Below are 7,925 nucleotides of genomic sequence, written 5' to 3'. Positions count from 1 at the left end.
TAAAAATAACAAGAATTTAGGTAGTCATACAAAGGACTTCTATTTTACTACTGCATTATACATTTTTTCTAATGTTGAATACCAACATTAGAAAGCTACTAGAAAGCTCTTAAAGCCCATATGTTGAATAATGAGTTATCTTACACTATAATGTGGTATTTCCCAAATCATTTACATAGAAGGCATTGTTTCCTATTTTCTCATTCCCAGAATAAGCTGCACATGAAGACACCACTGGTCCTCATTTTCAGTCTGTACCTTTGAATACTGAGGAAAATCTTTCCTCTGCTCTCTATCAATTCCCTACTCCACAGTTAGAATAATTTAGAAGAGCAAAAATGGAAAAAGCGAAAATAAATCATGGTGAAAAATCATATGCAGAAAATTCACCAGATTTTTCTGACCAGTTCAACCAATGTGAACTATTGGGGAAATACATTGACATCTCATTCCCACTGGCACTCAAAGTCTCTTGTTAGGTAACTCTGACGAAGACAAGGAACAAAAGAAAAAAGTGAGGAATGGTATCAATTACAAGAAAAAAATGGAGTAGGATCCAAGCAAATTTCTTCTTTGGGATGCCAAAATTAATCGCCTTACTATGGTGTGGAGACTACTTTCCAAATAGGCCACCCAATTGAATACTTGTGATGAGGATGAGTATACCCCTCTTCATCAGGAAGCCTAGAGTGGTCACTTAGACATTGTCCATGAGTTGGTAGCTCAAGGCAGATATTCATGCAGTAGCTCTGAATGGCTGGACACCCCTGCACAGTGCTTACATGTGGAATAAAACCAGAGTGGCTTTTTTCTTACTTCATCATGATGCAGATACCAATCCCCAAACTAAAGGCCTCTTGACCCCCTTGCATATTACTGCTAGGAATAGAAATAGCAAAGATACCATGTATGTATTTCTGTTGAACCACTATATCAAACCAGGTCTGAAGAACAACTTGGAAGAAACTGCATTTGATATTGCCAAAAGGATAAGTATGTATCACTACCTCTTTGAAGTTGTGGAAGGCTGTACAAATTGTTCTCCTAAGTCGTAATGGTTTGAATAAGTTTCTTAAATTTCAAAAATGCCAGTCCATCCTTTCTGTCCTTACAAATTTTTTTTCACAATACAAAGCAACAGCAATATCTTACTTTAAAAATTCATTGATTCCATGGTATTCTTCCAAGTGAATTGCCTGACTTTGTTGTCAAAATGTATTCGTTGTTTGTATACATCTATAATGATTTCAGCAGAGTTTGTGATTTTTTTTTAAATCAGAAATAATTTTAACTTATCTGTTGAAATGAATAGTATAGACACTAAAGATGTTCCTGGTGCTTTTTTGAAAAAAGTATATCTATGTTTGTATAATGTCCATAATCTATTTCATTCGCTCCTAGATATAATAATTTGAATTCTACATTGTTATATAATGTATAGGTTCATTAATAAATGTGTCCTATCAGATTGCATTCCACATAGAAGAAGTTTAAGATTCCTTTTTTTCCTGGGCCTAATATTACTTTATTTCTTTTGGATAAAATGACATTGTTATCTAATTTCAAGTTTTGTAAAGGTTATGCAATGTAAAGGCTTTTTGAAGGTGAAGATTTAATACAATGATGTAAAACTAACCTTTAGTTCTATGAATTACATGTATTGTTACACCTGTATTTTTGTAATCAACTTTTTAATAACTGTTTTTCATTTCTTGCATCAGAAGAATGAAAAATAAGGAATACTTCACAAATTTTCCTATCATCCTTGTGCAAGTGCCATGTTAATCTCTGTATTGTTGTAGTTTGTGTAGACCTGCTGCTGAAGCATGTAGAATCCTCTAAATTTAAGTACTTAATGATGCAATCTTTATACAGGTATATATTCATGGATGCCTATTTGTAACAAGGAACCCTTATTTTTCCTAAAAATGCTATTGATCTTATTTCTCTAAAATTCTGTATATAGTGGAAAAAAAACTGATATCGTTTGGTCGATTGTTCACATTTACAATTTTTTTGTCAATGACTATTTTTCGTTTTCATGTTAAATTTGATCATACTTTGTAGCCGTTACAGCTAATTCCAAAAGTGATGGCTTTTCAAGGACTTATTTATCAACTGAGTTAGCTTTGTGGAGCTAATGGATTCATAGTAAGCCTTGCTTACGAGGTACTTCTAAATTTCTGCAGCTTAAAATTTCTCAAATGAAGTCTTGCTGGGACAAATGTCTGCCTGAACCTTTACCCTTCTTCCATGTAGGAACAGACCAACCACAATATCTTACCCTGACAGCATAGATTGTCTTACTGAAACAAAACTAATCTTAGTTACAAGGGATCATAGAGAGATGAACCGTTTAGACCGAATTGTTCAGAATGGAAGGTATTTTATCAAAATATAATTGTTTATTATACTTATCATTTGAAAAGTAGCTAAAGCCAAGAAGGTGAAAAAATTGTTCATATGCATGATTACCTACTGTCCTGGCCTGTCTATCATCCAACTAGGCAGGAACTTACACTACTGACTTTCAATCACCAAATATTTCCATAGCTCCTGGAGCAGTCCATATGTTTCTCCTAGATATTAGGCCTTAAATTGGTAATGCTTTAATCACAGTGTTTCCTCTTGGCTCTAGGCTGTAAATCTACAAATGGTAAAGCTTTAAGTCTAACTCTACCAAAAGCTAAGTTAGAGATAATGGAATAATACTTTAAAACAGAGTTGCCTTTGATTCCCTAACCACAACACAACAATGTAAAACAATTTTTATATAATATATACTCATATACTTTATATTTATATGTGCTGATTTTAAATTTCACACAGTGAATCTTACTAGAATTGATAATTTGACAAATATATTGACATTTATTCCCATAAATGGATTGGAATATAAATAATTAGGTTTAGAATATATATTAGAATATAAAAAGTATCAATGCAATGTCTTTGCTATAAACTTGTGATACCTTCTAAGTGTTCATAGTCTTCTGAATTCACATGGTAAAATAACAGTATTTTTTTCTGCTAATCTATAAGGGATTTTACTCTGATGCTCTGTTTATTGTTTTAACTCGCTGGTCCCAAAGTGTTTTAATCCATATTTCTAAAGCATTCTTACTGATTATACACAAATTTTGCTGATATGATGTCTAAAAGCTATTATTCTTCTGGAGGACCCATGGTCCTAGGACACCAGGTCCCAGTTATCTGCACCATCAGATAACAAGCACAAGACTTCTCACATAGGCCCATGCAACATGCCAGCGGAAATTATTGAAGACTCATCTCGATTTCTCATTTCCTATAACATTACAGTGCCCCAATTCCTTTCAAGAATAAGCAGTAATCAATTGTGAAATGCTAAGCAACTTTCAATGAAAGATGAGATCACAAAATCTGAGAGAAAGTACTGTAATTCAAACTTTCAATTTACAGATGACCAGCCCATCTGAGTGAACAAAATCACACATGAACAAGATTATTTTTAATACCCCTCTCCTAATGATTAATGAAAGATTTCATTGCAGCCAAAAAATAGTTTCTGGAATGATAGATCCATAATTGGACTACCAAGGCTAGGAAAACTTGATTTAGAGGTCAAATATAATTTAGAAAATCATTAACTAAGAAGGTCTTTAGTGCTTCAAAACACTGGTACTTCAGTAAAACTAGGTTCTGTAGTATAAAAATGTTGCCATTCTCAAACCAATGATAACCTACATTTAATCTCCTGAAAGTATATTCATTTTCAAATAAACTATTTAAAATCACATTTGCCAAAATAACAGTTGACAAGTAGATGATAGTCACATTACAAGATTTTCAAGTGTAGGGAGCAAGTTACAATAGAGTTGATTTATTTACCCAGCACTAATACCAAACAAGTTCAACCACTCATTAAAGTGTAGAAATAGTACCCCCCACCATTTATGTTGTTCAGTAGGTGCCTTCCAGAAATATGTTATATAGATCAGCCTCCCATATTTCAAACTCAAATATTAGCTAATAAAGTAAATTTCATAACATAAGAAGGTACATTTTAAAAAGTCAGTAATAGTTGCTCTATCATGTGTTGTTTTCTGTTTTCCCTATCTGTCTAACATAGTAAGAAATATGACTTTAAGTCTTGAATATGGGTCCTGATGAGAGATCTGACAAACATAAAATCTGTCTTCTATATCTATCATATTCCTCTAAGTAGTAAATTTTAGTTTTCTTCTTTTGCCAAAACTTATAGGTAGTAGAAAAAATTATCCTACGTAAAATAAAATAATCACACACCATTGTACAAAGCCATTTATAAAAACTGGTAGTTGGGAATAAATTCTAAGCCATTTTTAAACTGTCTTGTTGACTAAAGATTAATCTTCCAAATGAACGAGAATAAAATCATGTCTAAGTGCTTCACATCTCCAGTCTTTCAAATTGTTATTACAGATGAATGAATTATGGAAATATAAGCTGACATCAGTTCAAGTATACGTGGGATTGAAACAAAGGAGGAGGCTACAATGCTTGATAAGAAATGTACTCATTATCTTGCACATGTAATTGTAACCCCTCTGTACAGTATTTTCACAATAAAAAAATTAAAAAAAGAAACTCATGGAATGTATATAAACTTTTCAAAGTATTAACAGACAATTTAACAGAATGACTATCAGGAAATTGAAAACAGAGAGGAACAATAGTAAAGAAATAGAATGAATGAAAAATGGAACAAGGGGCAAATACAGCTAGAATACTCAATGTGCATATGTAACAAAGGAAGTGGAAAATCTGAACTAAATCTTGGAGAAAGGGTTGGTTGAGACTGATAGAAGGAGTGACTCTGATGCAGGAGCTTTAGGCAATTAGATGGACATATTTAATTGTAACACACTTGCACAACCTTTTGAAATTCAGTTAAAAAACACAACAAACAAAAATCTCAACCAAACATCAATCTCTAGAGAGTATGAATATGACCTCTCAAAATTTTAAGCAGCTAATGAAGGGCAGTCTTTGGAAAAGCAAACAAAGCTGTTCAAAAAGGACAGTTTGGGGTAGGGGAAACTTTTAACAAATTTAAAAAGATTGTCTAAGGTTATAAATCATCTATATCTACTGCAAATATTTTCTTCTGTGAGTGCTCTTTATCTTAACTGGATACTCCAGTCTTGAGGCACAGTTGATAGCTTGTGAAGACAGAATGGAAGAAATAAAATCAAGAACCTATTACTCCACTGGAGAGAAAACATTCCTCTATGATTTCTCTCAATCTCTTCACTCCTCCATTTTCATACTTTTAATAACATCAAGTTATTTGAATTATATCTTTCCTTCTTTGTTCTCGCAAAGGAATTGTTCAAAATAATTCATTAAATATTATTTGCCATTATTTTCTATCATGCTGTGTACTTGTCCAAGCGAGTCCATTAAACTTCCCCTTTTCATTTGGTTGCCACGGAAACTCAACAACAATGTTAATGAGTACAAACGCTAATGCAAAACTTTGTCTCCAAAAAACCAGTCCAAGAACCTATAATCACAAATATTTAGCTATAATTTTTTTTCTTTTTTCTTTTACCTTGAAATCTTCTTGTGTCTAAAGTGCCCACAAAAAAAAGTACTCCACCACTTTTTGGTTCAATCACTTCTAACCTCAAAGATACATTTTGCTAACAAAATGCTTAGAGGAAACTTAAGAATACTCCACTTTTATCTTCTCTCTTAAGACTCTCCTTAGATACCATATCAGGACCAGTGAAGTTATTCTTTGCAAAATTATTTCAATAGATTTCTCTTGGTCTTGTATTTGCTCAACAAGATGTATGGAGAAGAATAGAGTTAAATGACCGATTCCTTGGATGACATTGTCTGTTACAAAGGACAATACTTCTATGTCCTTCTTATATGTCCTATTCTTAGCTCTTGCCTGATTTCCAATTAATCACAGCTTCTTGGCTTCAAGTCTAGTGAAACGGAAGGACTATAAGGCGTCCACCAATGCTACATCTTCATGGTTTCTCTTTGAAAACTCCTTTACTTGGAGGTAGAATTTATTTTCATGTCTTCATTCAATTTGTTCTGCATTATACTGAGCCAAATAGGCTCTGTAAAATCACTTTAGGTAGCAAAAACATTAAGACAATCTATAACAAAAAGTTTGGCCCCCTCCACTGCTGAAACCAATATGCTTAGCTAGGGTTTCTAATAACGTGTTTTCTTACCTTTTCAGTTTGCTCAATTCTTTTCTGATCCCCAAACTTTTTGGCTTATGTAATAAGATAAGTCTTCACTATCTCATGTTAATAAGGATATTATATTTTTGAGCTAATTAGTAATGTGAAATCATTGGTTTGAAGTATCCAATCAGATATTTTTTCTGTGTTTCAATGCTTCTCGTGCAAAGGTATTGTGGAAAGTATTAAAACAGAAAAGTGTAAATTCAATACGTTCTTTCATTGTGAAGGGCACTTTCTCCCTAAATATTTTGACCCAAATTATTTTTAAGAGAATTACTGTTTAGTAATTAAAGGTCAATTCATAAATTTTGATGTCTTATTTTTTAAAAAAAAACTTTGAATTTAAATTCCACTACAACCTTGTTTCACACAATAAGAGTATATTTCTTGGGTAAGGACAATTCTCATGGGAACCTACGGGATTTACAGCAAGGTTTGTGAGTTTGTTTGTTTACTGTGAAAATGAGCCATCTTACCCACATTGCTCACTCTCAGCTAAGTCTCCATGAATTTCTTTGAATGAAAGCCTATTTTCCCAGGCAATTTTAAATTTTCTTAATAGGCTAAGTTAAAAAGTTAGAACAATTAAAATTTACCTGTCATAATTTTAAACTCTTTGAAATTCCTTTATCAGAATCGTGAATTTACAAATCCTAATTTCACCTTTACCATCAAAAACAGTTAACATGTTTTTTTTTTTATGATATAGAATCCATGAAACTATTATTTTCCAGTGGCTTTGTTATGCATACATATGAACATATAAGCTGATGCTGAGCAAAATGAACTCCAAGATATGGAAAGAGATATTTATTTGCAGTTTTTGTTTTTATTGTACTATGTGGTTTCTATTTTCCTTGGGTTTTTCCCCTATGGTTTATCTCCGACTGTGTTTGATTTTGGTACCGTGTGTATTGTGCATACATTTACCTTAATTAGGGAAGGGAAGAGGAACAACAAAATGGTGAGACAAAGGACAAAGGGCAAACCAATGCAGTAGCAATATTCACAAGCCAATATGTTGTAAATGTACATTACAACTTGTGAGGGGTTTTGGAATGAAGAAAAACTGTGAGAAAAATGAGAAAGGGGATAACAAGTTTGAAAAGTTATGTATTCACTGCCTTACAATTGCTAACCCACTACACATCACTTTCACCTTAAAATTAAATTTAAAAAATCAGCTGCATGAAATAAAATTTCACTGTATTACTATTGTAAATATTATTCTGTATGTAGTAACTTTAAAAAAAAGTCCTATTTGGTGTCTAATTTGAATTGATTACCCCTTCTTTTTCAGAGGGCGATCAACTTAAATGTTATTCAACTAAACTAGACAATTTTTCACAACATACTTGCCAATATTTTCAAAAAAGAATAAATTAGTACATTCTCATACTAAAATCGAAAATTGTTTAATTCTATGGAAACCCATAACTTTTAAATTTCTATGACTAATAACTACTCACTTTCAAATTCTGAATATTACATACATGAGAGATTCAAAATAGTACCTGTTTGCATATTATGTAATTCTGCAATGGATGCATTTTCCAATGGGGTGTTACAGAATGCGATGTGAACAGAAAAATAGCCACATTCTGGTATAGGATAAAACTATAAAGCATCCGTTATAATTAATTCTTCAAGAGTAAGCAATAGTTTATCAGATTAAGCTATTATTTCTATGAC

General features: G+C 32.3%; 2 pseudogenes; one reads left to right on the top strand and one right to left on the bottom strand.

Moving 5' to 3' along the window:
* The first annotated feature begins 338 nt into the window (after positions 1-338).
* On the top strand, positions 339-1,055 carry LOC122124532 (annotated as a pseudogene).
* Positions 1,056-1,728: 673 nt separating this feature from the next.
* LOC122124552 lies at positions 1,729-1,828 on the bottom strand (annotated as a pseudogene).
* Between the last annotated feature and the right edge of the window lie 6,097 nt (positions 1,829-7,925).

The sequence above is a fragment of the Dipodomys spectabilis genome, unplaced genomic scaffold (assembly GCF_019054845.1).
Source record: "Dipodomys spectabilis isolate Male_0828 unplaced genomic scaffold, ASM1905484v1 ptg000239l, whole genome shotgun sequence".
NCBI classification, from domain to species: Eukaryota; Metazoa; Chordata; class Mammalia; order Rodentia; family Heteromyidae; genus Dipodomys; species Dipodomys spectabilis.
This window is presented reverse-complemented; position numbering and strand designations above follow the sequence as displayed.